Genomic DNA, 16,881 nt, shown 5'->3' on the forward strand with positions numbered 1-16,881 from the left:
ATTTCATCCAAACCTCCAAACTTGTTTTTATGTTAAGAAAATAGGGCTCTGTCATAACAACAGTCTATCAGTCTGAGTGACTTTACTCCTCCCCTCATCTGCTTTTGTGATTTAAGATTAGAAAGCAAGGTGACAATGTGTGTGTTTGCCTTGCCTTGGTGCTAACCCAATTTGTGTGATATAGGCTGCATTATTTTGTAATTTCTCTTCTTACAGAGCAATACACTTTCATTAACGGTGGAAGATTAAAACAAGAGAAATGACATTTTAAAGAGCATGCATAGGATTCTGGCAAAATAAAACAGCGCCAGAATCTTTAATGCCTTCAAGAGGTGCATCACCGGAAAGGGGTGGACTGGTAACTGAAAGAGGCCTTGGAAATCATTTTCAAAGTGGCCCCATATTACACATTTTCAGCAATCTTAACCGTTTTCCTATGAGAACCTTTGGAAATGAAATAGGTTAGCACACAAAAGAGGCCCATGGTGCAGAGGCTTACCAGTAAATCTCCTGAGTTCCCTAAAGGCCAGTTCATCCATCACTGTAAAAGTAACAGCAAGTAAGAGGTTCAGATGTATCGCCTGCATATTGACAAATTGTAGACACCCATCCTGAATTTAATGGCCTGAATGTGTTGGAAAAACTGGTGCTAATCTTATAATTATTATTTGTATTATTATTATTATTATTATTATTATTATTATTATTATTATTATTAACACTCAACTAAACAATGCATATTGTGCCCAATTTACAAAAAAAAAACACTAATGGCCTAATTCACATAAGCATTTTATAATTGTAAATCCCCATTATAAAACGTTCTGTGAATTAGGCCCTAAATCCGTGTAAAGTAGTTAGCACAAGAAAGAACATTGCATGGATGAAAAATAAACGATCGGAGCAGGTTCATGGAATTAAATGCATGCTAAAACCTGCAGTGTAAACAATAATGAACAGTGCACGGAATGCCCCCATTACAAACAGAACATAGCAGTGTCGAGCAACCTTTGCACCAGACCCATGGAAAAAAGTTATCGAGGATTACTTACAGGCAATCATCATTGCTCCCACTCCACTCCTGTGACCGAGAAGTCCTCGTCCCAGCACCCCTACTAAAGGGTGCCTGGGCCCCCTAACCTAAGGCAGCACCCCCACTAGACTGTGCCTTGCACCCCTAACTTAAGGCAGTACCCACGTACTGCCACTAAATTGTGCCTTCGCCCCCTAATATAAGGTAGCACCCACCGCTCTGCCCTCATCCCAGTACCTCCAGTGATATGTGCCCCAACACCCCACATTAAGGCAGCACCCACAAGTCTGCCCTTGTCCCAGAACCCTGACTAATCTGCGCCTCAACATGGCACATTTAGGCAGCACACTAGTTCACCCTCGCCCCAGTGCCCCAACTAATATGGGCCTCAACTCCCATGGCCCAGTTCACTGTGGGGCTCTTACCTTCATCAACTCTGCTGGCCTGTGCCTTATATGAACCACACCTCAGAGACATACTCCTCCAATATGATCATTTGGAAGCAGTGCTGAAATATCCTGTACGGGCACCTCTTCCATGGCGTCTCCTTGTATCACACTCAGCTGCACAATATAGCCAACCATCATGTAGCTGCAGCTTCACTTAGCTCCATTGTACTAGTGACAAAATCCACATTTGAGGTGTGGGGCCAGATGAATCAGAGTGAGACCACATCTCTCTGCCTTATCCCCAATTCCAATAAGCCATACTGAAAGAACAAAGAAATATCGAGACTGAGTACCACAAATGAAATACACCAATCACAGGCTGAAAAGATACAAGTATCTTTTATTACTGTACAGTTTACAAAGACACAGATAGCTATCTGGCCCCAACACCTTGCCGTGTGTACCAGCCAACACAGCGAGGAGAGTGAGGTACTTGACATCTAAATACTAGCATTTTTATACATTTCCTACAATATTGCCCAGCCTCTCTTCACGTTAATGATTTGTGTCTAGAGTTTGTGCCTAGTTCATATGACAGATTTTACAATATTATGCAAAGGTTTACATGAATTTACATTTCCATGACAATACAATGGTGGTGTAGGTTCTCGGATCTGCGGTAAGCCTTGTCTCAAGAATCTTTGACAATGTAATTCAACTAAAACATACGATCGTCGTTTACAACACTTGAATAGAAGTTCATATGAAGCACAAGGTTTCTTCGCTTTGCTTAAACAGTCGGTTCGCAGACAACCTAAACATTAACAGAACTCAAAGGTTGATTAACTTGACTGCAAGACGAAAACACAGATCAGAATTTTAGAATATGGAACACAAGTGAAAATCAAACTGGCAGACAAATCTTAAAAAGGAAGTAAAACTCAAAAATTGGAACTTTGCAACGTGGTTTTCCATGTAACGCAATTGAGTTTAGGCCAATATTGAATATAAGGAGGCACTATATAATTACGGTTTAACAAACCTTCCTTTTGGCCTAAGCCAATAGCTTACTAAATATACTCGCTTTACTTGCAACTCCACGTTTCAATGTACATACATCCTGAATCATATTCATCAGATATATTGATCGCCATTAGATCCTTGACAGTAATATCTTCATTGCCACAAACGAAATAAACGGGATCATCTACATACAAAAGTCTGTCCTCACTAATCACATTCGCAATATTGGTACAACCCTTAAAAGTACCCATTGACTGAGAACCATTCCTTTGTATGCAGAAGGAAACAGAGATGAGACTGTGATTAATAGTGTAAGAAGGAGGCGTGGCATCCCGGTTGCCTACGGGAGCCATCTTGAAAAGAGATTAACGATTGGAAAGGTTTAGAAAGTCTATCAGAAGACCTAATAAAAGCAACATTATGCTTGCTCCTATTTACAAAAAGAGAACATCCCAGAGGTGTCAGGACTCGCTTTTCAAACTTATTCAAATTAGTTCCATCAAAATTTCCTGAGATGCTATCATTCCAATGACCAAAGAATAGTGCCCTTAGAGAGGTGTAGCATGCAGTAGTTTAAAGGCAAAGGATGAATATATCAGCCCAACCCTTTTTCCCTGTGTTTTGGCAAATGCGACCATATCCAGCAATTAGTTCTATTCAAAATTGCATGGGTCGCATTCATGATTAACAAAAGTGTGTTGTTGTGATAACTCTGTCTGTGTTGGGAATCCCTAGGAGATAGAGTGTGCAGATGCACGAAAGGAGAAGACGTAGTAGGAACACTCTCAGTGGGTAACAATGTCTCAAGTGGACGCTGCCCCTCAATATACCAAAGACCTAAAGCGATGATTACTGTTAGACCAATTAACAAACTCATGAGAAAACAATAAGTCCTAAAGGACCATGAATTTTTAAGTCCAATGTCTTTGTTAACCACACAATTGATTGGTTGCTTAGTACGAGTATGAGAAGCAACAGGCATTGTTCCTCAAACGTTTGTTCTGGAAGGTGTCTGCGATGGACTCCTTACGTGTGTTCGTTGGTGGTCTCCTGACCACGTGATGTATCTTAATTGAAGATAGCTGTGCCGTTCCCAGCCACTTACTTATGTTTCAATGAGAGCGTGGCAAAGGACTAGTTCAACAGTCGTTTCCCATGGGCACAGCCGTGCTGTGCTGTAAGTCCAGTGCTGTGGACGTAGATCGTACCTTAAGATTCCAGGCACTGTGTGATCTGTAAACAAAGTGTTGTTGCTTCATGATGGAAGTGGTGAAACAGAGGAAAGATTGCTCAAGGGTGCAGACAGAAAGGTCCAAATAAAAATTCAAAGACAAAGCAACCATCTCCCCAGGCCCCACAGGTTCAGGAAGTATCTCCGAAACACCCTTGATGTTGTTCAAGACAGATTGATCTCCAGAAACAGAACACGTGGTGTCCTTCTTTTCTTCCTCGTCGAGTGGCAAAGAAAAAGGTATTTTCTTGATGTGTGTCGCGTGGATCCAGTGTCTCCTTCCTTCTACTCATACAGCAGTCTGTGTGGCCAACGGGACCTGGAACGGTCCTCTCCAGCGCGTTGCGAGACTGGATGCTCTCTCAAATGACATTGTGAGCACTCATTCCCCTGGTCGAATTCTGTGACCTGGCCCCTCGTACTTAACTGGGAGGGCTTCTTGCACCTGTTGATAAATCAAATACAATTTTTGCGTTAACTGGTCACAGTATTCAGTAAGAAGCAAATACTCCACATTTTTCAATGCTCTGGGTTTTGGCAAGTTCCAAATGTTAGCTGGCCTCCCCACCATGATTTCATCCGGGGAGAGTCCAGTTCTAGTCTGTGTGGTTGTCGCATGAACAGTATAGCTATAGGTAAGCATCTGGCTATATCAAATTACTGAGATGTTTGTGTTTACCCAGACAGGTTCTAACAATTTACACATTTTTCCTAGCACATATTTGAGTGGGACCATGAGCCATTGTAGCCATGGCGGTGACATATGCATCGGGTAGCATCCATCTTTTCCTCTTGTTGTCCACCCATCAACCTTCCTCATCCAAACTTGCTAAACCCTCAGCCCAGTGTCTAAATTCTTTTGGAGTGGCATCAGCTTGAATATTCTTTATCGAGTCAATCCCTTCATCTACTGTACAGATATGTGTAGTTCTTTCCTGACATACATTTCTGAGTATAAATCTGTAGTGGTGAGTTTAGCTATCCTGTCAGCAAAAGCGTTTCCTCTCCCTACATCATCTACTACCTTTTGATGTTCAGCACACTTCATGATTGCTAGTTGAGTAGGAAGTGCAAGTGCTGAGGGTAGCTGAACTATGAAGGAGCCATATTGGATTTTTGTTCCGTGTTAGGTCAAGAAACCGTGTTCTGCCCATAGTCTACCAAAGTTGGGAACCACCCCAAAGGCATACTGGCTATCTGTAAATATGTTCACTCTAAGCCCTTCAGAAAGTTTGCAAGCTCGAGTCAGTGCTATAATCTTTGTGTCCTGTACAGAGTCATGCAAAATTCTCTTGGTTTCCACACCGTGCTTACTATAGTGATGGCATAAGCAGCAGTGGATGTACCATCCGTAAGTTTGGAGCAGGATCCATCACAAAACAGCTCCACTTGCAGATCATTCAGAGGTGTATCATTTAGATCAATCCTGTCTTTAATGTCTTGCTCTGTGGTATAGAGACAGTTATGTGACATTTTGTCACTACAAGCAATATCTTGAGGATGAGTTAATAATTCAGCCGAATTCAATACGCAACACCTCTTAATTTGGATATGTGGTGCAAATAGGATTAGTTAGTATCTCATTGATCATGCGGAAGTAAGGTGGTGATTTAGGTTCTGTTTAATGGAACGTCTGCGAAGTGGGGTACCATTACAGTTAAAGTGTGACCTAAAACCATACCCTCACTTTGTTTTACAGAAGCAGCAGCAGCAGCGACAGCTCTCAGACATCTCAGCAAAGCACATGCAACAGGATCAAGTGTGGAGGAAAAATAACCACATGGTCTATTCTTCCCCCGTGTTCCTGTGTTAACACAGCCAAAGCACATCCATCACATTCATGCACATACAACACAAAGGCCTTATCTTAATTTGGTGTGACCAAAACTGGTTCTGAACACAGTGCAGTCTTGAGCAGATCAAAAGCTTTCTGGTGTTCCAAGTTCCACAGTAGTGGAAAAGAAATGCCCTTCTTTGTCAATGCCAACATTGGTTTTGGGATCCACTGTCTACAGTAAGACGACATTCCTATCAAGGCTCTAACTGTTTTCTGTGTATTTTGGAAAGACATGCTAGAAATGCTTCGTATTCACTCAGGTGTCAATCTTCTTCCCTCCTTTGACAGAAGATAGCCTAAATAGGCGACCTCCTGTCAACAATACTAAAACAATTTTTTGTTTTTGTTTTTAATGAAGCCTTATGCCCATGCTCTGCTAGATGAATAAGCAATAGCACAGTACCCTTTTTGCAAACACTTTCTGAGTCTACAGCTAAGAGAAGGTTGTCAACGTACTGCAACAATGTACAAGTGGAAGGCAACTCAATGTGTCAAGCTGCTCTTTCAAAGCCCAACTATAAATGCTCGGACTCTCAGTGTACCCTTGTGTTGCACGGGTAAATGTAAACGAGCGTCCCCCTAGGGTGAACACAAACAAATATGTACCATCCACGTGTATGGGAATGCTAAGGAAGGCATTCTTAAGATCCACCACACTAAAATGAGTAGCAAAAAGCTGTGATCATTGTTAATATTGTAGTTACATCAGGCACAATTGGAAATTGTGGAGTAACAATTTGATTGATAGCCCGCAAGTCGAAAATGGAACGAAAAGGAATTGCATTATCCCCTTTCTTGTACCCAGGTAAAATCGGGCTATTGCACAACCTTCCTGCAATTTTCTTCAATTACTCCATGATGTACACAATCGGAAACTATACTCTTCAAAGCTTGCTCACCATCAATTGAAATCTTACATTGTGGGATACGTGGCAACTAAATTCCTGGTTTCAAGACAATTTTAACAGGCTCAATTTGCAAAACACCAACATCATTGTGGTCAACCACCCATAGACACACCTAAACTTAATGAAATTCTGGCGGCAAAGGTCTAGTCAAAAACTGTGAGGCAGAAGATTGCTGAGATGAAATCGTCAAACGTACTTCATCCGAAGAACAATGAATTACCACATTTAATTCCTTCAACAGATTCAACCCTAACAAATTCTCTCCACTATTTGTTGTCAGAAGAAATGGACAGTAATCTGTAAATGGCCCCAGTGAAATTGGTACCAGCAGAGAAACCGGACTAACCACTGGCGTGCCAGAAAACCCTACAGAACCGTTATTCTCCCCTGACAGTAGAAAGTCTGGACACCATAAATGATCAATGGATGCTTCCTATTCCCCATCTTCGTCTCAACGTAGGGACCTCTCTGATTACCGGGAATATGCGTCGGTTCCAGACCCTGCTTTGGGATGTCGTCAAAGACAAGATCTTCAGAAAGATAGGCAGTTGAAGGATTATCGAAAATATTTCTGCTATCTATAATAGATTGCTGATCATCTGGCGAGAATGACAGTGGATTTTGAGCAAACTGGCTCCTACCAGGACCCAGCTTCTGGATTGTCTACCCACGACACCATATGTGTTATTCGACCTCTGCTGAAGGATCGGGCATTGTGCTCTACAATGACCCTCTTGTCTGAAATACGCACATTGGTTCACATGTACAGGATCCAACTGTGCATTATTTTGTAGAACAAACTAAGCTCAAAACTGTGTATTCCCACCTCTAGTCCTTCTAACCATCCGAATCTCAACTTTAAGAACAAATATTGGAGGACTGTCCCTCATAGGCAACTGACAAGTAGGCAACTCCGAACGTTTGTTGAGCAATAAAGCCAGATCGTGCGCTAAAGTGGTAGGAACAGTTTTGGGTGCAAAGGCTCTCTTATAAACAATCATCAATTCTGCAGGACAACAAATATTTTCTTTTTTCCTTTATACACTCATCCTTCAGGTATTCTACCATTTCCTGTAACACTTTCCTCGTGTTTCTCCACTCGTTGACTTATAAGGAGGAAGGAACCGTTTCTGCACATACAAAGCGTTCAAACTATCACCATCTATTTCATCGTTCTGTACTCATTCTAACTTCTTCTTAACTCAAAAAAACCCTCTTGACATGCTCTTTTACTTTCTCTGCAGAATCCCTTGAATATGCTAAAACATTCAAATCCCTCAATCCTTGTGGGACATCTATGTCCGTCAATTTATTCCACATTACAGCCAAATGTATTCCCATCCTCTCAATAAAGACATTCTGCTCGGGAATTCTTGCTAGATTAAGAAGTGAAGCTAAGACAGTTGATTTTTCAACTTTCTCTATACATCGCTCAGCCCATGCATACATTTCTCTCTTCTTATCTTTAGAAACTGTACTTTAAGTCACTACTTTTGATTCAGCACTCGCCCCTTCATCAGTTACAAGTGGAGCAGAACCGCTTGGGAAAGAGAGAGTAGACAGATCCTGTACAACAGGTAGTGGAGACACTACCGCTGGTAACAAAGACAGAATTACTGGAATAGTAACAATCGGAAAAGGTGGAGGTACAGGCAGAGGAACAACAATAGGAAGAGGAGCAATAACTGGCAGTGGAGGAGCAACAGGAAGAACAGGAATTGCTACCGGAGGAGGTGCGACAGCAGGAAGAGGTAAGACAACAGGAAAGGTACATAAGGAGGTGGTGCAGGCCTACGTTAATTTAAGAGCTTATCAATTAATTCATCTGAGGCATGAAATTCTTTAGACAGATATATTTTCTGTACACCAAGTTGAAAAGCCCTATCCATTTTTCTAACAGGCTCTGACCGTTTTTGGTGATCATATAATAATCCTTTTTCTGAATTTGACATATGACAACGTGTATGCTTCTCTTTACTCTTAAGTTACTGCATAGCTTCCCTTTTCCAATTCTGAATTACAACAAATGCTGTAGGTCTAGCTTTTTTTTTCCTTTAACAATATAGTTTCTAAATGCTCTATTCAGGCAATCTCAAAACTACCATTGACTGGTCACTGAAATTTGGAAGCATGTCTAGTTTGCTGTGCCAAATATCATTGAATACTATACAACTAAATGCCATTCTTACAGTACATAGACATGCCGGCGACCCCTTGTGTGGTGCCGGTCAGCCAAATATCAAAGATTGTCTGTCTCTGCAGAATAACGCCCTGGAACAGGCAGACAATTTCCCAGGCATGTAAGATTACTGGTGATAATTTGCATCTTTTGTGCTCATGAGGACAAATCTGCAACCAAATATCAGGATACTTAGGAATCGGTGCACGACTCACCTGATTACAAAGGACTAAGGAGGTCCAATCGGATTACAAAGGACAAAGGATCCTCGTGGTTGGTGATTTCGGCAAAACTGCCCGCCTCGATATATGGAACCTCGTCAAGATGCTGTCGTCGGATTGTGCAGTACTGTTGAGTTATCGCATCTCATCCAAAAGAAGCTCCCTTTTTCTCACCGTCCGATACCGGTCCGATAGTCGCATCTTTCCTTCAACGAGGTGGCATCAATCTTGAGGGTCCCTATTCGGGCGCCATCTGAAAGAACAAAGAAATATCGAGGCTGAGTACCACAAATGAAATACACCAAACACGGGCTGAAAAGATAGCAGTGTACAGTTTACAAAGAAACAGATAGCTATCCAGCCCCAACACCTTGCCGTGTGTACCAGCTGACACAGTGAGGAGATTGAGGTACTAGACATCTAAATACTGGCATTTTTATACATTTCCTACAATATTGTCCAGCCTGTCTTCACGTTAATGATTCGTGTCTAGAGGCTGTGCCTAGTTCATATGACAGATTTTACAATATTATGCAAAGGAGTACATGAATTTACATGTCCATGACAATACAATGGTGGTGTAGGTTCTCGGATCTGCGGTAAGCCTTGTCTCAAGAAACTTTCACAGTGTAGTTTCAGTGTTTATACAAGGATGAGGCTTGTGAGCAAAGAGAACACACAAATAGCAGTTCATATAAAGCACAAGGTTTCTTTGATTTGCTTAAACAGTCGGCTCGCAGAAAACCTAAACATTAAGAGAACTCAAAGGTCGATCAGCTCGACTGCAAGACGAAAACACAGACCACCATTTTAGAATATGGAACACAAGTGAAAATCAAAATGGCGGACAAATCTTAAAATGGCAGTGAAGTAAAACTCAAAAATCGGAACTTTGCAACACAGTTTTCCATGTAACGCGATTGGGCTTAGCCCAATATTAAATATAAGGAGGCACTATATAATTATGGTTTAACGTTAGCTGTTGTAGAAGTGTGAGCCCATACAAGTGAACAATCAAGTGCCAAAGGGCCACCTAAACTGCTGTGGTAGCATAAAAGAACACTACATAGATGAATTGGAAATCTGGATAAGTGAATATCAAGAGGTTAATGAGCTGTCTCCAGGCGCCTCAAATAATCCTGTACTGGAGAGCATCTGGCTAGACACTTAACATATATGTACCCATCCACAAAAGGAGACCGAAAACATATTCAGAATAATACCTCCCATCACACAATGTATACCTGCATAGCTACCAGTAGACACACAATTCAACTCATCCTCTACCACCACTGATAAACTGAAAGCAAACATGAAATGGCCCTACACCATAAACGGCATCAGTCAACCATAGTTTGTCACACACACCCTTGTAATGCTCCCGTCCCTATCAGCAAGCCACATATCCACATGGCCCTATGTGAAAGCCAGTCACAGAAATGCCACCATGCCTACTACAAACAACCCCTACCATGATTTAACATTCATGAGCGCCTTTACAAAGGAAGTGTCATGCCAACCATAACATCATGTTTGACACACCCATGCAGAACCATATACAACAATTACCAATATACCTGTACTGTAAACCACGGAAGTAGCTAAGCAACAGATGTGCATGACAAAGACATCAAACATGTGCATCTACAAACATGTAATGTACCCACATCTACCATTGTCCACCTATGTACATTGGCCACAAAGGCATCAAACCAAACATCACACTCACCTGAAGCATGCAAACATCCCCACAGAAAAAAGGCCGGTACCAAAATAAACCACATAGTATGCCCTAAACTTGCATGAAAGCCAGAGGACATACTTACTTGGAGAACATGTCTAAACAAAAGGTGCATAAAGAAGCACAAAGCACAAAGAGATAGCAGGTGGTGAATGTCAAAATAGAAATGTATCAATCAACAACTAAGCACAAAAATCATCAAAAATATTCTGCATTGAGGAAATAAATAGAAGCAAAAGTAAACCTACAACTAAAGAACTGTATACATCAGGCAGTGTGTTAGTCCATGGAACTGTGTTGTTCCAAGGCAAACTCCCAATCAAACATCTTCCTCCTGCAGGCGGGTCTCTGTTGTTTCCCAGAGGTCTTGGATGGGCTCTCTCAATCAGCACTTTATCTCCTCCACTTCCCTGCAAGAATCCTCCAGGATGGCAGTCCAAGCCTGCGCAACCCTCTCCTACACCTCAGCCTGGACCTGGATTATTGCTGCTTTGTTTGCCAGTTGTCTCTTCTCACATGCTGCATCATAAAGCACACCTGGGAGGACACCAGTGCCTGAACACTCTGACGTGCCTTCTGTCCCACTTGCACCATGTGTGAGCTCCCATGAATCCTCCTGCTTTCAATGCCTACAAGTATTTGCCCCTCAGCCACAACATCTCCTGCTGCCTGTCAATGTGTATGCAGAGCAGTTACTCTTTCTGACTGTCTTACAGTCTACATTGGATCAGAGGATTACACCACCTGCATGTCCATCAAGTGCCTGCACTTCCTCTACAGCCGGTTCCCCTGTATGTTCCTGGGCAGGCTCAGTGACCACCTCATCTGCCACAGTATGGACTTCCACCTCCACCAGAGATACCAGCACATCCAGACTAACCAATGGCGGGGCGGGGTTTCAGGAGGCCATGGTGGTAGCTGCCATGGAGGCCTTAGTTGAGGATGATTGGGGCACAGATGAGAAGGAGGAGGAGGGGGGCATTGCAGTGGCATGTCCAAACCGGCCACCAGAAAACAGTGCTGCTGCCAGTTGGGACATGATGCCACCTGCCAGCTGTAGCTGCAGTGCATCACAGATGGCCACATCAGCCAGAGGTGAGGTCTTTGTCTGGGTGGAGGCATCGCTGAAAGTGGGTAGTGCTGCAGCAGATGGCCCTGGGACAGGTGGTTGTGCTGTCCCCTCCATGGAGGACTGCACAGCTTCCTGTCTCAGGGCCAGGTCTGCAACCTACACATCCCCCTTGGTGCCCCCACCTAATACTCTGAGGAGTACTGCAATGGCCTCCTTCTCCTTCTCCTCGCCCATCAACCCAGATACCTCAAATGAGGCCTCCATGGCTTGGGGCCCGTGTGTGATGACGTCACCACCACCCTGCCCCACAGCTACTGAGGTGTCCACCACAATGCTGGAATCCTGGGATCTCCCTAAGAAGAGGTTGTAACAACTGCATGTTCCTGGTGTCTGTGACTGTGTCTGGAAGCCTTGTCCCTGGGTTGCATCTCCAAAGCACAGCTGGTACCCTCTTCTCCAGCCACTGCATGTGTGGAAAAGTGAACAAAGAACATAGCAATCAATCATAACTTCCAATGCATGTGTACTCACATCAAACATAGCTGTAGCATACTGTCTGCATCAGTCAAAAAGGAACTGCCTCACACACACACATATGCTCCCATGCTTGGAAATCTGGCAGATTACAGTCTCACAAATTAAGGCAAAAGGATGAGTCCAATGATGAGACATGCACTTTGAACATAGCACATTGATGTCTGCCCACATACAAATGAAAACCGCTAATTTCACATCACAAACACAACAAAGCAGTGGCCCAATTGTATCCTACAAGAAGGGCCATTAAGGGGTCACCTGAGCACATGTTTTTGAAGCACCATAGGCACATCTCCACAAAACCACATCTACCAAAATGCATGCCTGACAGTCCAACATGCAAACAAGCAAAACACACATGCACCCATAGTAGAGGATCAAGCAGGAATGCTCTTGCTCTCAATGCAAACAAATGTCATGATGACATACCATTGATGCCCCCACATTGAGTGTCCTGACAGATCCCAATGTATATCTGAATAGTTAAAACCATGGACCAGCTCAATTAATGCATACCCATGCAAGCCATACAATATCTGTGGAAATGTTTTCGCTGTGAGTACCAACCAGGAGCTTGGAGGCATGCTTGCAGGTCCAAGACCTGGGTACGGGTCTGAGGCTTTACCTTTGCAAGGACCCGAGGTGAAGGAGTAACACCCAATGCCGGCATGCATGGTGCACCTCCACAGTGGACCCCGCCCCAAAGGTTTCCTTCTCCTTCGCCTGGCTCTGGACACTGAGGTCATTCCAGTGATTCTTTGCATGGTCCAATGTACAGGCTGCCATCCCCTCTGCATTGATGGCACCTATGATGTTCACCCAGATCTCGTGACAGCTGCATGTTCCAAGCTGCTTCTGTGGCCCGAATAGGGCATCATAATGTGGAGGACCTGGTCACCCGGGATGTCAACTTCTCCAGCTGAGAAGTTCAAAGCCCTCAGCCTCGCCTTGGGAGTGCTGGTGGATGGTGTGGACCTGTTGCATGTGTGGTGAAGCTTGGCCCTGACTATATTTACTGTGGAGCTGTGGTGGTGTAGAGAGGTGGATTTATTTAAGTGGCATATGAAGTGGTGATAGAGCCTGACATAAGTGGCACAAAGGAACAGGCAGTGGGGCATAGCAGGCTGTCAAAGCAGTGCTAGTGGTCAGCAGCCAGTGGCACTCTACCAGGCAGCAGGAGATGTTGAAGTTTGGAGGTACAATGAGACTGTGTGAGGCAAGATATGGCACAAGGCAGGAGCTAGAGCAAGGCAGAAGTGTATCCAGTAATGCACGAGGCAGAGATTGTTATGGTGTGAATCGTGCATTTCCTGGCTTGCAAAGAGGTGGAGATTGTTAGGGGCTGCAATTCGCATTTGCTGGTGTGCACGGATCCAGAGATTATTAAGGGATGCAGCGCAGAATAAGAACAGGGAACTGAGGGCACCTTGATGTGAACCCTGTCAGCACCATGATTTGGAGTGATCCACGGAGAGAGAGTGGATGAGGATGGGGAAGAAGGCAGAAGGAGGGTCCACCTGCTGTACGTGGCAGTGAGCCTACATGTGGCCATGTAACACCAAGGGCCACCAGGGGCATGAGGGACCAACCTGCAGAGCAGGACACAGGCAATACCCCATGAAGAAGGAAAGGTGAAGGGGAAGGGGCCACCAAGGAAGAGGCACTTTACAGATACAGAGCTGAGAATCCTCACTGATTAAGTTGATGAACACCATGATGACCACTACACTTGGGCAGGTAGTACCCTTCCAGCGTTGTAAGATCTGGCAGGAGGTCCCAGAACAGATAAATGCCTGTGGTGTGTAGAGGAACACTATGGAAGAGGTCTACAAGAGGATGGGAGACCTCATGCAATGGACCAAGGAGAAACTCGGCAGTGATGTGGCCTCTGTTGAGGCTACCTGAGGTGGATCACTACATGTGGAAGAGCTGACTCCACTTGTAGAGGTTGCCTGTGGACTCATCAGCAGTGAGCAGGTGGTTGGCATGGAAGCATCGACTCCTTTGCAGCCTCATTAAGTAGGTGGCATGTGTGCATGTCAGTATGCCTCCATCTTCACATGTTATACTGTGTAAGGGATCAAGAACAAGAATCAAAGACAGTAATCTGTTTAGATGCAAATTTGGTGTTTTAGTGATAAGATAAAAATAAGAAGGTTTGGGGAAAACCAATCTGTCCCTAATCCTAAGAGGGATTTCCCTGCCTCAAAAATACTAAGGAACATCTGTATCAGGATGTTAAAAAAAGAGTGGCCTTGGTCCTGTGTCCAAAAATCCTAAACTGACCCCTCCACCCTAAAATCAGTATAATGTGTAAAAGTGGGTTCTAGTAAGCTATGTAGCTTTCTTTCAAAGTTTTCAATGTAAAATTGTTAAGGTTCAGAAAATAAATAAATATTCTAAAAAGGCATGGGGGCCTCTTGTCCCCTATGATTTCTCTGATCCTACGCTGCATAACCAGCACTTCCAGATAAAAGTCAATAATGTCCCACTGCTCCACCTATGTTTCAATCTGCTGCCAATATTTCACTCCCCAGTTTCAAGGACCACGGCTTCTCCTTTGGGGTCCTCCAGTTTGTATACTTCTATCATTTTTAGGAAAATTCTTCTTTCTCTTAACCTCTTCTGTTTTCCACATTAAATAGTTTAACATCTTTCCTCTTCACACAGATGAATGTGTTTTCCCCTTTGAATACCTCCACTTGTTACACTTACTTCCACAATTCAACTTTATTCAAGGAGCATGACTTTTCCCTTGAGTTTCCCTTAATTGTGCAATTCTTTATACTACTCAGTCCTCTTTTTATCCCTGGTATACACTGTTGCCAGGGTATTTCTGAGTTTTCTATTGATCCTTAAAAGGGGAATGAATCCTCCATTTTGTATTCACAATTTCAGGTTCACTCTCATCTCCCTTATGGTCTACTCTCCTACCAGGATATCACTTCACTTCTTTTTTCATTCCTGGTTTACTCGCCTGCCAGGATATCAATTCACTTCCTTTTCTCAATCCCGGTTTGCTCTCCTGCCAGGTTATCACTTAATTCACTCTTTTCACTTGTGGTTAACACTCCTGCCTGGATATCACTTAATTTCCTTTTCTCACTCCTGGTTTACTCTCCTGGCAGGATATCAATTAACTTCCTTTTCTCACTCCAGGTTTGTTTTCTGCCAAGATTTCATTTCATTCACTCTTCTCACGTGTGCTTTACTCTCCTGCCTGGATATCACTTAATTTCCTTTTCTCACTAATGGTTTACTCTCCTGCCAGGATATCAATTCACTTTCTATTTTCACTCTCGATGTGTTCTCCTGCAAGGATATCACTTCATACACTCTTCTCACTCGTGGTTTACTCTGCTGCCAGGATATTACTTAATTTCCTTTTCTCACTCCTGGTTTCCTTTCCTCTCCAGACTCAATGTCACGATTCACATGCATATGAAATCTTCCTCTGAAGCTTTGGGTCTCTGACCCAACTCTAACACTATTTGCATATGTATCAATCCCTTCTTTGAAATACTAGGTCACTGTCCCTTTCTCATCTGTGTCAGTTTCTTTAATATGTTCAATTTGGCTCTACCACATTATCACTGCAATGTGGCATTTGCCTTTTTGTACCCTGTTAACCCATGTGTTCTTCCTTGGCCTACTGGGTGACTTTGGCAGCTCTCGTGTCTCTTCTTCTGTTTCTCTCTCAGTGTGCTGACTAGATATACGTCCCGTCAGCCGTCAGCTCCCGCGTTGCTTTCCTTTGCTTGACAGCTTCTGAGCTGCTTCTTACAGTCGGTTCAACTCTGGCATCCTGACCAGCATCAGAACAAGTTGCAAACAGATTCTGACTCTGCCTTTCTTATTTATGTATTAAATTTATTTTGTTGTTGTATTTGTAAAGCGCCTAGCAGCCCAGAGGCATCAAGGCGCTGTTTCTAGAAAGTGTCTTAGTTACAACATGTATATGGCACTGCATGGGTTACAGGTAGCAAATGCCTAACAATGAGATCCTGGGTACGAGTTATACAAACAGATCCCTGTCAGCTGTGGCAGTTTTAAACTTCCCGGCTTTGGTCCATATTTTCCAAAGACAATAACGTGTTATTGGCTTCCACTTCTGGTCATATTCAAAGCTCCATCCCTCTTCTTTGTTTCAGTACTAAAATGGGGGGAGGGGGTAAATAGGGTGATTGGTTGGATAAACTTGGGAGATGGTATCTATGTCATAATAAGCCATACAGGTATGTTGTACAGGTTCATGGGTGTCATGTGGACTTATGACTGCAATGTTATTTTGGTTCAGTGTGTTTATTCTGTCCCTATGGAATGTATACTCCCCTGCACGGTCCTTCTGCAGATATCCACCCCATGGGCAGAGTCAGGTAGATTTTGCCTTTCACTGACCATGTAAGGGAAGCTTCCCTCCAGAGAATCAGCAACAATATTACTAGATGTGTCACAGCTGTCATATGTTGTAGTACAGTTGTCCAGTGTACTTCTAAATCATCCATGGGTACTACAGTCATGTTTCCCTGGCCACGTCCATCACATGTGTATCCTCAAAGGTGGTTGACCTCTGCGGTTGACATCAATTTTACAGCACACATTACTGTATTAATATTGTTTTAACTACGACAATACACATATATGTGCCAAAGGCCTGATAGACACATGTCAGTGATATGCTCACAGTCTCATGTTTGTGGATAGTGCTTT

This window comes from Ambystoma mexicanum, chromosome 3p (genome assembly GCF_040938575.1).
Source record: "Ambystoma mexicanum isolate Mex_15411 chromosome 3p, UKY_AmexF1_1, whole genome shotgun sequence".
Classification (NCBI taxonomy): Eukaryota; Metazoa; Chordata; class Amphibia; order Caudata; family Ambystomatidae; genus Ambystoma; species Ambystoma mexicanum.